This window comes from Rattus rattus, chromosome 10 (assembly GCF_011064425.1).
Source record: "Rattus rattus isolate New Zealand chromosome 10, Rrattus_CSIRO_v1, whole genome shotgun sequence".
NCBI classification, from domain to species: Eukaryota; Metazoa; Chordata; class Mammalia; order Rodentia; family Muridae; genus Rattus; species Rattus rattus.
The window spans coordinates 11,664,397-11,682,484 of NC_046163.1; positions in this window are offsets into that span (position 1 = coordinate 11,664,397).

Consider the following 18,088-nt stretch of genomic DNA (forward strand, 5'->3'; position numbering starts at 1 on the left):
AGCTGGCTCCTGCAGCAGTCATCTGACAGTTTCTGTCCCCAGCAGTCACATGCAGGCTCCCATTCCCTACCCTCACCAGCACTTGTGACTTTTTGCCTTTGTTACCCAGGCTGGCTTCGAACTCCCCTCTGCTCCCAGCTTCTGAGAGGCTGGGACTGAGTCTCACACTGCTACCCCGGCTTCTTTTCATTTTCATTTTCCTTTTACTTTTACTTTTATTTTAATTTCTATTTATTGTTTTTACATTTAATTTGTTTGTTTAATGAATGAGTGCTGTGCTGCCTGCATGTACACCCGCATGCCAGAATGTGGGTCCTGGGAATTGAACTCAGGACTTTTGGTCAAGCGGCCAGTGCTCCTGACTGCTGAGCTGTCTCACCAGCTCCTTTACTTTTATTCTGATATATCTTTAGATTTATTTATTTTGTTTTTATGTATTTGAGTGTTTTAGTCTGTATGTCTGTGACTCATGCGCATGCAGAGCACATGGAGGTCAGCAGAGGTCTTTAGATCCCCTGGGACTGGAGTTACAGACAGCTGTGAGCCACCATGTGGGTGCTGGGAACTGAACCCAGGTTCACAGCAAGAACAAGTGCTCTTACCCACTGAGCCATCTCCCCAGCCCTTACATTTACATGTGGCAGGGGGATTGCACTGCATGGCATTCGTGTGGAGGGCAGAGGACAACCTCGTAGTGTTGGTTCGCTCCTTCCACCTTTGTGTGGGCTCCCAGAATCCACCTCAGGTCTCCAGACTTGAAGGCAAGCGTCTCTGCCCATCTCTGGTTCTGCCCTTCCCTTCCCTTCCTCTCCTCTCTCTTCCTTCCCTCTCTTTCTTTCCTAGACAGAGTTGCAGATGGCTCAGGCTGGCCTCAAACTCACTGTGTAACCAAGGACAAGTTTGTTCCCTCTCCCACCTCTGCCTCCAGAACGCCAGGATCACAGATAGAAGCCAACACAAACTGAGCACTTCATCAGTGACGGATCGGGCCAGCCCTTTCTGGCTTTATTCTTATTTTAAAAGTAATCATTCCAATGGCAATGAGAAAGATTCCTACTGTCACCATCCCGCATCCCAGTTGTAAATAAAAGAGCAAGGGTCAAAGAAACCAAGTTTCAAGGCGAGGCCTGCCAATTACCAATCTCTGTGATGAGGGCAGGCAGAGCTGGGGGACTTCTCATGGCGGCTACTTGGCTGAGGCGTTGGCTGTCATATAAGGGCAAACGCAGTGGAGCTCACGTTGCCCTTCCAGGAAGTAGGAAGCTGTGCGAGGATGGGAAGAGGAAGTGTCTGGTAGATGGAAGGAAAACCTTTCCTTATATTGCATACTCCCGTTATGCAGCACCAGCGACACCCTCAAGCTGCCCTTCAGAGGGTCCCTCTGCACTCCTCTGTCTGCCACCGCCCGTGCACAGGCCACCGGAACATAGATCCGGAAAGCTGCTAGTCTGACTCAGTGCTGCCACCCAGTGGACGGCTAGCACTTAGTGTGTGGAGCCTGGGTTTTCTCTATCACCACCACCACCACCACCACCACCACCACCACCACCACCACCACCACCACCACCACCACCACCACCACCACCACCACCACACCACCACCACCACCACCACCACCACCACCACCACCACCACCACCACCACCACCACCGAACCGACTTTGTGGTGATGCTCACCTTTAATATCGGAACTCTGGAGGCAGAAGCAGGCAGATCTCTGTGAGTTCCAGTCCAGCCAGAACTACATTGTATCTCAAAATACAAAACAATTGGACTGGAAACATGTTCTGGACACTACAAATAGAATAAGCATAGAGTCTGACTTTTAAAACATTGTTGTTGTTGTCATCCTCCTCCTCCTCCTCGTCATTGTGATCATCATCATCATCATCATCATCATCATCATCAATGTGTGTGTGGTTTTCTTCTTTTACCTTTAGTTCCGGGGATAGAACTCGGATCATAAAAGCTCTTTTGTTTGCTGAGCCATCTTCTTTCCAGCTTGTCTCCCCCTCCTCTTTTCCCCTTTTATGGATGGGGACATAGAGTGTCTTCTATAGCTTGCCGGATTTGGAAATCTTGCCCCCACCCTTACAGGACCACCCACCACGTGGCTCAGGCTGACCTAGAAACCCCTGTGTGACTGAGGATAACTTTGAACCGCCCATCCGTCTGCCTCTACCTCTCCAGCGCTAGTGTAACAGATGAGAGCCACCACATCTGGTGGGACTGACCCCAGGGCTTCCTGCATACTCGGCAAGTATTCTAGCAACTGCATTGTGTCCCCGCACCCCTAAGACGCCGCGCGGAATACTGTGGATACCGCGTGCATAACTCATAGGTGCTTCTGCAGAAAGAGGGTTCAGTGGCAGCCAAATACTTCATGGAACTCACAGCGGCAATTTGCTCTCTCTGTGTTCAGGGTTCAGACTCACTGGGAGGAATGGCGTCTGAGGACCGCTATGGAGGACTCTATTCTTGGTTTTCTTCTGCCCCCTGGCGGTGTAATTTCGAAAGGCACTGGTGAAGGCTGACTGAGGTATCCTCTAAGGGCTGGGACAGGATTTCCAGGGCCCATAGAAGCCTCTCTACGTTTCTATCTGCCCCGCCCACTTAGGTATTTCTGGAGCTCTCACCGGACCTTTTGTTTTTCCAGTCCTCTACAAGGCTTCCAGAAAAACAGACCAGCCAGGGGGCTGTGGGCACAGGAAGCGTTGGGCCTGTCCTTTCCCAATGCATCTTGTGTACCCAGAGCCCAGGAGGACCTCAGCAGGGGCAAAACAGATGGGCAAGAAAGCAATGAGAAGCCTCCCTCGGGGGTGTCTGCTTCTTGTACAGTTTGCTGCGTTTATTTGTGTGTCTGTGTGTGCTTTCATGTATGTGTGTATTTGAATGCACGTATATGTGTGTGAATGTGTGTTTTCATGTATTAGTATATATGAATGCATATATATGTGTGTGCATGTGTGTATGTGTGTGTGCATGTGTGTATATGTGTGTGTGCTTTCATGTATGAGTGTATATGAATGCATGTGTATGTGTATGTGAATGTGTGTGTGCTTTCATGTATTAGTATATATGAATGCATATATATGTGTGTGCATGTGTGTATGTGTGTGTGCATGTGTGTATATGTGTGTGTGCTTTCATGTATGAGTGCATGAGTATATATGAATGCATGTGTATGTGTATGTGAATGTGTGTGTATGTGTCTGTGCTTTCATGTATGAGTATATGTATACACATGTATGTGTGTGTGTGTGAAGGTGTGTATATGTGTGTGTGGCTTCATGTATGAGTGTATGTATATATGGGAATGTATGTGTGTGTGCTTTCATGTATGAGTATATGTATGCACATGTACATGTGTGTGAAGGTGTGTGTGTGTGTGGCTTCATGTATGAGTGTATGTATATGTGGGAATGTGTGTGTGTGTGCTTTCATGTATGAGTGTGCATGTATGCACGTGCATGTGTGTGTGTGAAGGTGTGTGTGTGTGTGTGTGTGTGTGTGTATGTGTATGTGTGTGTGTATGTGTGTGTGATTCTCAGTGTACGGCCATATTGTTTTCTATGCCCCTCAATGGATATGATATAGCTACAATAGTCCCGGCATACGGGCAATCTTGCACACGTGTGGAACGGTTGGCCAAGTGCAGAAAGAGTGTCGTCATGCTCTGTAAGTGGTAGGCAGCTCTCATTCCACTAAGAGTAAGAACTATGGACTCAGTGCAATGGCCAGAACTAAGGAAGCTAGCAAGCTTCAATGATCTCTAACATGTCCTCGTGCTCAATTATGGCTACTATTCCAACCGTGCTCAGATTTGCCAAGTATCCTCACCTCCGCTTCCTGAAAGAGTCTCCACGGTAGCTTGATCTCGAATCTTCTGTGCAGCCAAGGACAACCTTTCGGTTTGTGGTCTTCTTGCCTCTGCCTCCTGAATGTTGGCATTTTGTGTGGTTCACCTTAGGCCAGCCCGAGTTAGGAAAGGGAGGCAGAGTCCCCAGTTCCGAGATGTTACAGGAAGGAGTATGGTAAGAGGTCCCTCCTGGGACTGAATTGCTTACATATGATGACGGGGTTTGGGGTTCGGCAGATTAAAGGCCCTGTAAGGCCGCCGGTGGCGGTGCGCATGCGCATCTGCAAGGAGTAGCTTCGCTGTGTGGGACTTCACGGTGTGAGTGCTTCACTGATGGGACTCTGCTGTGGCAGGCCCATGTGACCCCTTCCCACGTGGCAAGGACCTGCTTATTCCCTAGATCGTGTGTGCTACGAGCTATCCTTGCTCTCCCTCTGCTGTCCGCACACAGTGATGTTTAGCTCCACCTTGTCGATTGTATACAAGCAGGGCTGGCATCGCGCCAGCTGAAAGCTGTTTTTCTCAATACTCTTTCGAGGGATAAAACCCTCCTTTCCTCTCTCCACCTCTATTGATCCTCCAGATGTGACCACTAATCTTGGGTATTTTGGGACACGTCCCTTGAGAAGCAGCTACAGTCACACTGAGTAAGCCTGTGGCAGTTGTGGGGAGCAGTGCGTCCTGCTTGCATCACTTCAGAGGAAGATGTGTCTGAGCAGCAGAGAGACTTAAAAAAAATGACTCTTGGAAAGACGGAATCAGAAACTGACAGGGGCATACCAGGAAAGGTTGCTTGGTACAATAAGCCTGTAATTTAAAAAGTCCCAGGGGACAAAAAATTTGTCTTTGGCTACAGAGGAGACAGGGGTGGCCCATAGGCAAAGAGTAGTTTATAAAGGTAAAGGGGGAAATGCTGAGTTAGGAGGAGGTGTTTAATTTTATTGGGCATGTCAATTAGGTGAGCAAAGGGGGCTTTCGATGGCTGGACTTCGGTAATTTGACAGCTGGACCTTGGTAGTCAGCCTCAGGAGGAGGAGTGGCCAAATAAGGCGATAGACCTTGGTGACTGACTTTAGGAGTGTGATCTAATGGTTTTAGCAAGGTAGAGGGAATACTGCAGAAGGGCAAGGCCCGCCATGCACTAGCCCCATGACCTCGCTCGCTGCATGCTGGTCATTGCTTTTGGCCATGATGTTTTACCATAGCAACAGAACGGTAACTAATCGGACTCGCAGTGTGGCTCCAGATGTAGGCACAGGTGCCTGTGACACAGCGTCTGTAAGGCCCTGAGTAGAGGACCCTATGTGGTCTCTGTGAGCTTCAGGAAGTCTGCAAACGTGATTTTTATTTTTACAGAACCTGGACATGCTTGGCAGGTGTCCTACCATTGAGCCCCGGGCCTTACCACCAAGCCTTCTATGAGGCAGGGTCTCATGTTGGCCTTGCTGACCTAGAAATTATGTAGCTGAGGATGATCTTGAACTGCTCATCCTTCTGCCTCCACTGCTGAATGCTGGGAGAGCTACCACACATGGTGATATGCCTCTGAAGACTGAACTGGGGTCTTCCACATGCTACCCATGCATCGCATCCCCAGCCATGAATAGATCGAACCTTTCATCCTCCTGCCTTCACTTCCCAAATTCTGCGATTATAGATGTGCACCATCATGGCTGAGCCTTTTGTTGTAATCTTTTTTTTTTTTTAAGATTTATTTAAAAAATTTGGGTTTTTGTGTGTAATAAATATCTGCATGTGTACTGTGCATGTGCTTGGTGCCTTTGGAGGCTAAAAGAGGGTCTCAGATCCGCTGGAACTGGAGTTTGAGATGGTTGTGAGTCACCATGTGGGTGCTGGGAACAGAACCCTGGTCCTTGCAGGAGCAGCAATTGCTCTTAACCATGGAGCCATCTCTGCAGGCCTTTACTTTCTCTTTATGTACACACAGCATTGTCTTTTAGGAAGTTCATGGTGGTCGAGCTCTGTTTCTACAGTCAGCTTCAGTCCCATGTAGCCCAGGTTATTCCTGAACTTCTGATCCTGCTGGGTCTACTTCCTGAATTTTGAGATTCTTGGCATTTACTACTATACCTGGCAGTTTTGCAGCATTTCTTTAAATCTGTCTGTTTATCTGTCTGTCTGTCTATCCATCTATCTAGTTGGGGGAGAGGCATGTGTACATGCTGTGGAGGTCAGAGACTAGCTTTCTGGAGTCAGTTCTCTTTCACGGTGGGTTCTTGGCCCTGATCTCAGGGTCATCAGGCTGTGGGACAAACTTCAATTTTTTTTATTCCACGCATATGAGTGTTTTGCCCATGTGTACATATGTACACCATGTGTGTGCAGCACCTTAGGGGGCCAGAAAATTGTATCGGATTCCCTGGCACCGGAGTACAGATGGTCGTGTGTTACAATATGGGGTGCAGGAAATGGAACCTGGGTCCTCAGGAAATGGAACCTGGGTCCTCAGGAAGTGGAACCTGGGTCCTCTGTTACAGCTGCCACTGGGCTTAACTGCCAAGTGTTGCTCCAGCTCCCAGAACAAGCATCTTTACCTACTGCATCATCTCTCCCTAAGAGAAACTCCAGGCTCCCTGCCCTCACCCTGATAGCACCCTCTCCATCCCTCCTCAGGCCGTGGCAGCCATAACTCTTCCTCTGTCCCTAGATTTGACTCTTCTGGTCATTTCCTTCCTCTGAGACTGGTTCCTGTCGTTTGGTGTTTTCAGAGTGCCATCCTGAGGGCTTCGGGATGCAGCTTTCTGGAGCTGACACCCACACTGGGGTGGGCTTTTCTGAGACAAGGCTGTCTTTGCGGCCCTGTAAGCAACCCATGCTCTGTGAGTCCAATAACTCACTGGTTCACTAATCTGGACTTGGGAAGAAGTGTCTCTTTGGCTTGCATTGGTCACATCTCTTTAAGGAAAAGTCCGACAGTAAAACTGAACAGTTCACTCAACTACCAAAGACAGACTCCCCCAGACTCCTCCAGTGACTGTCTACACTCATTTTCAGTGTGCGTGATTGAGGCTATGGAGGGGCCTCATGGACAGCAGGATACTTCAGTATGTTAGAGAGCTTGTTGCCGAGCGTGATGGTCTGAGTTTTAGTCCCAGGACCCATGTGATAGAAGGAGAAAACTGACTCCGGTAAGCCGTGCTCTGGCCGCCATAGACACACCACGCACATGTATGCAAGCGTGAGGACTTGAGTTCAGATCCTTAGCGCTCATGTAAAAGCCCAGTGAGGAGGTGCACTGGGTAGCCCCAGTGCTGTGGGGCTGGCGGTCAAAACGGAACAGAACTGAAATAAGGAACTCCAAGTTCAGAGAGATCCTGTCCCCCAAAGTGGGCAATGAGCAATAGAAGAAGACACCAGAAGTGCACCCGTGGCCTCCGTAGAGGCATACACGATGAAATGCACCTGGACACACGTGCACACGCGCGCACACACACGCACACACACGCACACACACACCCTCTTCAGCAGGTGTACCCAGGAGAACCGTAATGTCCATATTGCCCACCAGGTGGCACTCTAATGCCACAAAAAGGCTCTCTGGGTTCACAGCAGCTCTTGAAGGTTGCTTGGCTCATTTCACTGGCGCTTTATGTAAGGACTCAGGTGTGCAGGGGGCTCTGGGTCAGGCTCTCCCCTCACTCTTTATCTTTCTCCCTTCTTTTTTGGAATAGGGATTGAAATCGTGGGGCAGAGGGTTCCCATGTGAGAGGCAAGCACCAGCTACTGAACCACACCTCTAGTCCATTTCTGTAAGAATTTTTTTTAAAAAGTAAGAACATTCCTATCACTTGCCACTTTTTTTTAAAAGATGGGTTTTCTCCATGTAGCCCAGGTTAGCCCCCAACTCAAGTTCCCTTGCTTCAACAACATCCGAAGTCCTAGAGTGTTGACAGTGTACCTGGTTCAGTACTTGATTTCTTTGAGATTTATGTATTTTGTGATTTTATGTGTATGAGTGTTTTGCCTGCATGTACGTCTGTGCATCATGTGTGCACCTGGTGTCCAAGGATGTCAAGAGAAGGTATCAGACCTGTGGGGCTGGAGTTAATGACAGTTGCGAGCTGCCCTGTGGGTGCTGGGGGACTAAACCCCAATCCTCTGGAAGAGCATTCAGTGCTCTTAGACACTGAACCACCTCCCCAGGCCTGGTTTAATATTTAAAAACCACTTATCTTCACTTCATACAGTAATTGGCAGAAGGCAAGATGTATGAGAAAAACGGTCAAGCAGGCAAGCAAGCAATCAAAGAGTTTAAGAGTGCACTTTCTCTGGGTTGGGATTTAGCTCAGTGGTAGAGCGCTTGCCCTAGCGCAAGGCCCTGGGTTCGGTCCCCAGCTCTGAAAAAAAAAGAAAAAAAGTGCACTTTCTCTCTTTTTTTTTAAAGGTAGGGTTTCATGTAGCCAGTCTTATCCATCTCTCACTATGTAGCCATGAATGATCTTAAATTCCCTGTCCTCTTGTCTCTGTCTCCCTAGTGTTGGACTTACAGGAGTGAAGCACCATGCTCGGTTTACACGGGATGGTCATGTAATCCAGGGCTTTGTGCACGCTAGGCCAGCGCCCGCCCCACTGAGCCACATCCTTGGCCCCCATTTTTTTTTTCGTTTTTATGTCAGGATCTGTGTCACACACTCTGAACCCCACTGGTTTGCGGAGTTGGCCTTCATTCAAGGGATCCCCGTACTAGCAAGAAAGCCAGAATGTGTGTGTGTGTGTGTGTGTTTGTGTGTGTATGTGTGTGTATGTGTGTGTGTATGTGTGTGTGTCTGTTTGTGTGTATGTGTCTGTGTGTATGTGCGTGTTTGTGTGTGTGTGTGTCTGTGTGTGTGTGTGTGTATGTGTGTGTGTGTGTATGTGTGTGTGTATTTGTGGGTGTATGTGTGTGTGTGTGTGTATGTGTGTGTGTGTGTGTGTCTATGTGTGTGTATGTGTGTGTGTGGTGTGTGTGTGTGTCTGTGTTTGTGTGTATGTGTGTAGATGGGTGTGTGGTATATGGGTGTGTGTGTGTGTGGGTTGGTGGTGGGGGTGTGTGTGTGTGTGTGTGGTGAGACAGGGCCTGGTCTTAGGTACTGTGTGAGGCTTCCACTGACTAAGGCTATAGTTTTATGATCCTCAGGGACCGTGCACTCTCCCTGTCGCTGCTGTGACCCTGCCATGATCTGTCCTGTGTGAGTGTGTGCACATGTGTGAGTGTGTATGTGTATGTGAATGTGTGTGAATGTGTGCATGTGTGTGAGAGTATATGTGTGTGTGAATGTGTGTATGTATAAAATCCAATATGAGTGTGAATGTGTGTGTTAGTCCAGAGGTCCAACCTGAGTGTCTTCCTCAATTTCTTTCCACCTTATTTATTTATTTATTTATTTATTTATTTATTTATTTATTTATTTATTTTTAGCACTCTTAACCACTGAGCCATCTCTCACCCCGTCTCCACCTTGTTTTGAGACAGGGTCCGTCACACTTCCCTGCCTTCCCAGTTAACGGAGGCGGCAGGTCAGTAAAGCTCTGACTGTCCACCTGTTTCCACCGCCCCGGCACTGTGATTCCTAGCAGGCACCACCAAGCCTGGCTTTTGCTTGGGTGTGGGAGGGTGAAACTCAAGTTCTTGTGCTTGCAGAGTGAAGCACTTTACCAACTTGGCCCGTCTCCCCGGCCTTCTGGGGCTTTGTTTTATAAAGTGGAGAATTTTGAACCTAGACCAAGTAGAATCAAAATTGCAAAAGCCTCCTTGTCTGGCCCTCAGTGGCGCTCACCCGGTACTCGGGTCAGGCCTCTCCACCTGCGCCCCAGGCACCCCTCACGCGGAAGCAACCCCAGCCCTCAGCACACTTGCACATGCACCGGACTGAAGAACATTCCCCTGCAGCTGGTCACTTAGGCTTCCTGTCCGTGGGAAGGAGAGTTTCTTGTCCAGTTTGAGCCTGATCCAAACGAACTTTTCTCCAAGTGGCTGAGAGAGGCATCTGCAATGTCTCCAAATTTCTTTCTTTCTTTTTCCCCCCTCAGTGTTCATTTTGAAATTACTTCAGACCTACAGGAAAGTTACAGAAATAGTACAAAGAATTCCCAGTATGCTCTTTGCCCAGATTCTTTGAATGTTAACATCTTACATAACTGCAGCACAACCATCAAAACCAGGAAATTAACACTGATGACTGCGTCTGAGCCTCAGGTCCTATCGCAGCCTGGTTTCTGCCGGAAGAGAACCTTGGTCCTGTGTTAGAGTAAAACCTGTTGTTACTGTTGTTATCATTGTCCTGTTCAGTATTAATCATTTTTGAGACAGAAGCTTGTGTAATGCAGGCTGCCTCACTATGTAACTCTGTAATCAAGGCTGGCCTTGAACTTCTGATCACTTGTCTCCACTTCCTGAGTGTTGGAATTACATATGCGCACCACCAGGCCCAGTTTATACTGTGCTGGGATGGAGCTTAGAGTTTTGGGCATGCTATGTTTTCATCATCATCATCACCATCATCACCACCACCATCAACATCACCATCACCATTGTCATCATCATTTTTGAGACAGGGTCTTACTATGCAGCCCTAACTGGCCAGGACTTGTTATATAAACCCAGCTGGTCTTCAACTCATGGAGATCTGCAAGCCTCTGTCATCAGAGTTCTGACATTAAAGGCCTGTATCACCAGGCTGGGCCTTATTATTATTTTTAAGTGTAGTGGCCAGTTATTTTATAAAACGCATGTTCTACTGGGTTTTATTTGATGTCTCCTCTACATTAACTTGGCTTGTGCCTGGCTGGAGAGATGGCTCAGTAGTTAAGAGCATGTGTTGTTCTTGCAGAGGGCCCACGTTTGGCTCCCAGCACCCATGTGGAAGCTAACAATTATGTGTAACTTCAGTTCCAGGGGATTCGAAGCCCTATTCTGACCACCTCAGGTACCAGACACATATGCGGTGTGTGTACATATCTGTGTGCAGGCGAAAACACTATGCATAAAATAGAAATAAGTACATCTTTAAAACCTTCAGTGTAGCTGGGCAGTGGTGGCTCACGTCTTCAATCCCAGCACTCAGGAGGCAGAGGCAGGCAGATCACTGAGCTTAAGAGCAGCCTGAATTCCAGAACACCTAGGGCTACACAGAGAAAGCCTGTCTTGAAAGAAAAAGCGGAATAACAGAAGAAGGAAAAGAAAGAGAAGAAGGGGAAGAAGAGGAGGAGGAGGAAGAGGAGGAGGAAGAAGACGAGGAGGAGAGAAGAAAAAAGAGAAGGAAGTGGGAAAAAGGAAGGAAGAAAGAAAGGAAGGAAGGAAGGGAGAAAGAATTCATTTAGCTTAAGCACTTTGAGCAGAAATCCTATGAAAGGGGCTTCTTTTGTGCTATTCTTCAACACAGAATGTCTGGTTTCTCCATGTAAAGATACTGTTTCCCCCCTTTGTAGTTAATAACTATCTATGGTGAGAAAATGTGACGTTACATCTCTTATCATACTTTTGCTTGCAGTCTTTCATGCCCAGTGATGTTCACGGTTGGCTCCTTTTTGACCTTTTGGCTGCGAGCTTAGCCTTGAATGCCTGAGTCATCTGTCCACCCTGATGATTTTTTTTAAACTTTATTTATTTATTCATTCATTCATTCATTCATTCATTCATTCATTCATTCATTCATGGTACAGCATGCCTGTGAAAGTCAGAGCACAGCTTGTGGAGATTGGTTCTCTCCTTTTACTATGTCATCCTGGGGATCGAATGCAGGTTGCCAGCCTTAGCAGCAAGCTCCTCTACCCACTGAACCATCTTGTCAGTCCCATTGATGATTCTTGCTTGAAACAATTATTGCCAAGGTGTTTAGTGACTGAAACTTAGCCTTCTTTCCACACTTATGTGAACTTCGGCGACCTGTCTGACTGGCCTTCTCCCCAATATATCCACCTATTCCTTAACTAGTTGGTATCTGTGCAAAATTATAGATAGTATTTACTTTATTTATTTTTAAACTGTGCTATAAAAACATTGCAAATAAAACATTATGCACAGAAATTAGCCAGACCCAAAGACTATACAACTCGATGAACGTCTACACAGTCCAATAAGCCGTGGCACTTTGCAGTGGACTTCATACTTTCACTAAGCTGAGGTAGTTTTATCCACTTGTCCACCACCAAAAATGGGATTTTATTTTCCTTTTAAGATCTGTTTTTATCTTATAGGCATATGGATGTGCACCACATTCGTGAGTGCCCTCGGAGGTTGGACGAGGCCATCGGATCTGGAAATGGAGCCATGTGAGCAGTGCGAACTGAACCCAGGTTCTCTGCGAGAACAGTCAGCACGCTTGTGCACTGAGCCAAATGTCCAGCCCCAGGGATACAGCACGAGTTTGCTTTGACCAGAAGGAACTATTTCTCTAAAGAGCTTGGTTACTTCTGTGAGACCAGTTATTTAGAGACTGAAATCTGAGCGCTGAGAGCTGGAGAGATGGCTCAGTGGGTAAAGGGTCTGTTATGGGAGCCTAAGGGCCTGAGTTCAGATTTCCCAGTTCTTATGTAAAAAGCCTTACCAAGCCTGACAAAATTGTACACGTGTGTAACCCCAGTGCTGTGGGGCTGTGGGTCAAAACAGGAGGATCTCAGGGTTCACTGGCTGGCCAGCAGAGCTGAAATAAAGAACCCCAAGTTTAGAGAGAGACTTCCCAAAAGTAAGTGATAGAGGGGGACACAGGGGGACACCAGGAATTCACCTCTGGTCACCACAGAGTTATACACAATAAAGAGCACTTGGACACACACACACACACACACACACACACACACACACACAACCCACACGCAGATTTGATTAAGCTTCAGGTTTGAAGGGGCTCTTTGAGGTTTGCAGGGGTCTCTGGGAAGTGAAGCTGGCCTGTGTGTGACAGGTGCACTGTGTGCCCATCTCTGTGTGGCCCTGATGCTGTCCAGGGCTGGGCTGACTCCTTGCATGCAGGAAGTTCTGGTCTCTTCCTAAAATGCATGATTCTCTCCATAGGGAAGGCCTGTAGTGTTTGAAATGATTGTGTGAACGTGCGTGGCTTATTTTATTATTTAAAAATGTCAGTGTGTGTGTGTGTGTGTGTGTGTGTGTGTGTGTGTGTGTGTGTGTAGCAAGACGGTGGTGCCTGGAGCATACACAAGTGTGTCTGTGTGTGTGGAGATCAGAGATCAACATAGGCTATTTTCTTCTATTGCTCTTCCCTTTGTTTTTTTGAGACTGGGTCTCTCACAGAACCTGAAACTCACCAGTTGGTTAACCTGGCTGACCAGTGAGCTCTAGGGAATCCTCCTGCTCCCCAGTACAGAAGTTACAGATCCATGCTGCATTTTCAAGCCTGGGTGCTGGGGACTTGAACTCAGGTCATCATGTCTTCACGGTAAATACCCCACCGATTGGGCATTCTCCCCCACCGCACATCCTTATATTTCTTAAAGCGTGTGGGTCAGACAGTCCATATTCTTAACTTTTTTCCCACCTTTTAAAAAATATTTCAGCTCTTGAGAAAACACATTTCTTACATTTTACAGTACCTAGCTGCAATATCTGATATGACCACTAGAGGGTGATGTTGTCCCCACAAATTGGCCTTGGAGTCCTGGTCCTGGCACTGTCGGGTCCTTCCTCGATGCCTATTTTATCAGCACAAAGCAGCAGACACCTGCATTGCCCACCTCACCGGGCTGTCTCTGGCCCCTCCCTGCCCCAGTGAGTGACATCATGAAGACTGGCTAAATGCTGTCAAGGTGATAGTGAAAGCCCTCACAAGGAACATTCCAGGCCGACATGGGGTGCATTCCAGGATGAAAAAAGAGACCACCAAGTCCTGGTTCTTCCCGTGCTTCTCTTCTCTCATTTTCTCCCAGCTCTGGCCTGAAGAACACTTTAGGTTGGGTCATGAGAATGTGATATGTAAACAGAAACGTCTCGCTTTTAAAGGGCACTGGGTGGGTCACCTTACAGTTTAAAAACCACAAATAGAATTGATTTTTACTTTGCCAATGCCTCTGTGCGGGCTGGTGGTTTATTTTCCTTTCCACAGCTGGGGGTTGAATTTAGTGCCTCTTGTATGTTAGACAGGTCCTCTACTTCTGAGCTATGTCCCCAGAACCCCTCTCCCCACCCCTATTTTATGCTATTGAGACATGTCGCCTGAGCTGGCCCTGAACTTGCTATGTAGCTGAGGATGGACTTCAGTTCCTGGCTCTCCTACCTCCACCTCTGGAGTGCAGGGATTGCAGGCTACGACCACCGTTCCTCATGCCCATGGCTCTGAGGGCAGAGCCCAAGGCTCCACGTGGGCTGGGCACTCTAGCTGCTGGACTACATCCTTGCTCCTAATTTTCTTGAGATAAGGCCTAAGTTGCCTAGACTGGCCCAAGCCTTAGATTTGTGGCTGTCCTCTCCAGAGTAGCTAGGAGCACAGCTCAGAGCCTCCAGGCCTAGCTGAGTGAGGAATGGTTTTCTATAGAAAACATCAAATAACCTCTTCTTTGTCTCAGTGCTCCTGTATCCTAGAAAACAAGTGCTGGGTTGGGGATTTAGCTCAGTGGTAGAGCGCTTGCCTAGGAAGCGCAAGGCCCTGGGTTCGGTCCCCAGCTCAAAAAAAAAAGAACCAAAAAAAAAAAAAAAAAAAAAAAAAAAAAAAACAAACGCAATTACAAGTGCTGATATTACAAAACATTTGCCAGTACTGGAAAGATGGCTTGCTAGTAAAAATGCACGCTGCTCTTGTAGAAGGCCCGGGTTCTGTTCCTAGCACCCACACCAGGCAGCCCACAACTGCCTGTAACTCCAAAACCAGAGGATCCAATGCCCTCTTCTGGCCTCCATAGGTACTGCAGGCACATGATGCACATAAACTCACATAGGAACACATGTGCGTACAAACAGTAAATACATCTTTAAAAGATCAGGAAAAAGGGTTGTGTATATGTGTGTATATGTATGCATGAGTGTACATGTGCTTGTGTGTGCACACATGGGTGCACGTGGGAGCTAGAGGTTGACATCGCGTGCTTTCCTGATCACTCTCTGCTTGGTTTATGATGGACTCTCTTGCTGAACCCAGAGCTTGCAGATTTGATGTAGGTCAGCTAGACAGCTTGTTCCCTGGATCTCTGCCTCTCAAAAGTCAAGACTCCAAGTAGGCCACTACACCTACCTGACTTTAATATTTTCTACATGTGAGTGTGTGTATATGTGTGCACACTTTTTGTATTTGTGTGCGTGATGTGTGCATGCATGTGTGTATAGGTGTGAGGGTATGCGGTTGTCATGGCATTTGTCAGAGGGCGGCTTGCAGGATCAGCACCCTCCTTCCACCCTGTGGATCTGAGGATCAAACTCAGCTTGTCAGGCCTGGAAGCAGGTCCCTTTCCCTGCTGACCCATCGCTTTTTATACAGATCTGACCCAAACTCCAGTCCTCATTCTTGTGCAGCGTGCACTTTACCAGCTGAGCTGTCTTCTCTGAGCGCTGGTATTCTTGTCACTGTTGTTCACATGCTACGCAGAACGCACCATCCCCTGAGTCCTAACCCCGGTTCTCATCGTATAATTATCCGCTACCTATCATCTTCAACCCGGGATGGTCCTTACCAAAGCATCGGCAGAATCCATTGTCACCTCAGCGAGGACAGTGTTGGCTTGGCCCACATGCTGCAGTTTTCAGGGTGCCCAGGGGGAGGTAGTGTTAGCTGCTGGCCCAGCCTCTCCCTGTGTGGAAACCCGTGTAAGAAGTCTGTGTACACAATAACTCTGTGAGGTCTGCTGTTTCCATGCACGCTGTGTGTGGGCTGCAGGCCCTAGACTGACCTTGAACAGCCAGAGCTGGGTCAGTCTGCCTGATGCACCCTTCCTCCCACCACCTCCAGAATCCGTTTCAGTAAGACCTATCCATGACAGGGCCCAAACCTGGACTCCTTCAGGGTGCCTGAAGTCTGGGAAGGGTGAGTCTCTCAGAGCCTCTGCCACTCGTCTGTGTGATGGGGACATCAGAGCAACACGTTGTCATAGTCTGTGTCTGCCGGGAAGTTTCCGCCGAGGCATCTGAGAGGTGGGGATGCAGAGAGGCTGCACTCAGTAACATCTGGGCAGCTGGGAGTGGGCACATGCTGCAACTCAGAGCCAGCCATCGGGCCTTCCCTGTGCCAGTGTGAGGAGCATGGTCACCCTAGAGTCTGCCCAGCTAGCATGTGGCCTGGTGTCCCCAGGTCATGGCTGTGGGCTCATCTGGTAGAGATCTTTTTTTTTTTTTTTTTTTTTTATTTTTTGTCTTTTCTTAGACAGTCTTTATACATAGCTGTGGCTGTCCTGGAACTCACCATGCGACCAAGCTGGCCTTAAACTGTCTTCCAAGTTCAGCCCACATTTGGTAAGATCCTTGTTGCATAAGCATACAGGCTTGAGTTTAGATTCCCAGCACCCACATAAAAGGCCGAGTGTGGGTGCACATGTACCTGTAAGTGTGCTACGGGAGGCAGAGGCAGAGGCAGGAGGATTGCTGGAGCTTCTGGGCTATCAGTCTAGCTGAGGGAAAATAAAAGATGAATTTAGTTCAGTGAGAGCCTGTCTTTAGGGAATAGGTAGATAGTGAGAGAGGAGACAGACTTCCTCCTCTAACCTCTACCAGGCCTCTCTATGCCTTCATGCCTATGCATTTTAAATACACACATCACATACACTGCATACACACACATACCTACACACACATACGACAGACACACATGCACATACATACATGACAGACACACATCACACATGTTTTTCATGCATCCACACACAATGACATATGTACACATACACAACAACACACATGCACACACACATACACACACATTCCACACATACTACATACACACATACACACCACACACATACCACACCCTGCATACATACAATAGACACACACATGCACATACACATGACAGGCATACACATGACACACATGCACACACACATTTGATAGACACATACAAACACATGCACGAGTACACACACACACACACACACACACACACACACGACACTGGTCATGCTGGCTGGAGTGGCAGCTTCTCAGGGTTAAAAACAGGAGGATATCTTGAGATCAGTTATGGCTACCCAGTGAAATCTCCTTTCAGAAATAAAGCCTATGGTATGTGCAGAAGGCTGAAACAAGCAGGCCGGGTGCTGGGGGCCTGCGGACCCTGCCCACTGCTGATGGAGTCAAAGGGCAGCGTGGGAAGGAGTGTGTTCCTTCGAAGAGGATCTGTGGATTCCTACAGAGGTGGCCGGAGCAGGGCTGGGGCTCGGCAACAACCATTTCCGGTTGGGGTTCGAGATGAGAGCAGCAGGTGACTAATCCCCGGTGCCCCATGACCTGTGATCCCACCCTTCGGACAGGAAGTGGGCAGCGGGACATCCTCAGCTAGGACCTGAGGCTGACTAAACTTCAGACCCATAGCCCAGAGCAGCGAGGGTCCAGGCTGAGGAAGATAAATGGCAGCTTTGTGTCCAAAGTTCAGGACAGTGATGGGGGACATCACTCAAGACAGCATCGGGCTCCCGCTCGTTTTAAAGTGAGACTTAGGTACAAGCAACCAGTGTTACAGACTTCACGGTGGGCTTAGGGATCCTGGGATGTTACCTACAAGGAGTTAGTCACCTCCTCTCCCTCTGCCCTCCCTCTCCTCCCCTCCCCCTCACGCTTTTCCTCTCCCTCCTCTTTCTTCTCTCATACTCCCCCCTTCCCTCCAATCTTTCATTCCTCCCTCCTTCCTTTCCTGAATATAGGAAGCCTCCCTCAGCACCTGGCCTGGCCTGGGGTGTGGACAGCGTGCTGGGAGACAAGCAAGTGGGTACAGCGTGTGTGTGTGTGTGTGTGTGTGTGTGTGTGTGTGTGTGTGTGTGTGTGTGTGTGTGTGTGTGTGTGTGTGTGTGTGTGTGTGTGTGTGTGTGTGTGTGTGTGTGTGTGTGTGTGTGTGTGTGTGTGTGTGTGTGTGTGTGTGTGTGTGTGTGTGTGTGTGTGTGTGTGTGGTGTGTGTGTGTGTGTGTGTGTGTGTGTGTGTGTGTGTGTGTGTGTGTGTGGTGTGTGTGTGTGTGTGGTGTGTGTGTGTGTGTGTGTGTGTGTGTGTGTGTGGTGTGTGTGTGTGTGGTGTGTGTGTGTGTGTGTGTGTGTGTGTGTGTGTGTGTGTGTGTGTGGTGTGTGTGGTGTGTGTGTGTGTGTGTGTGTGTG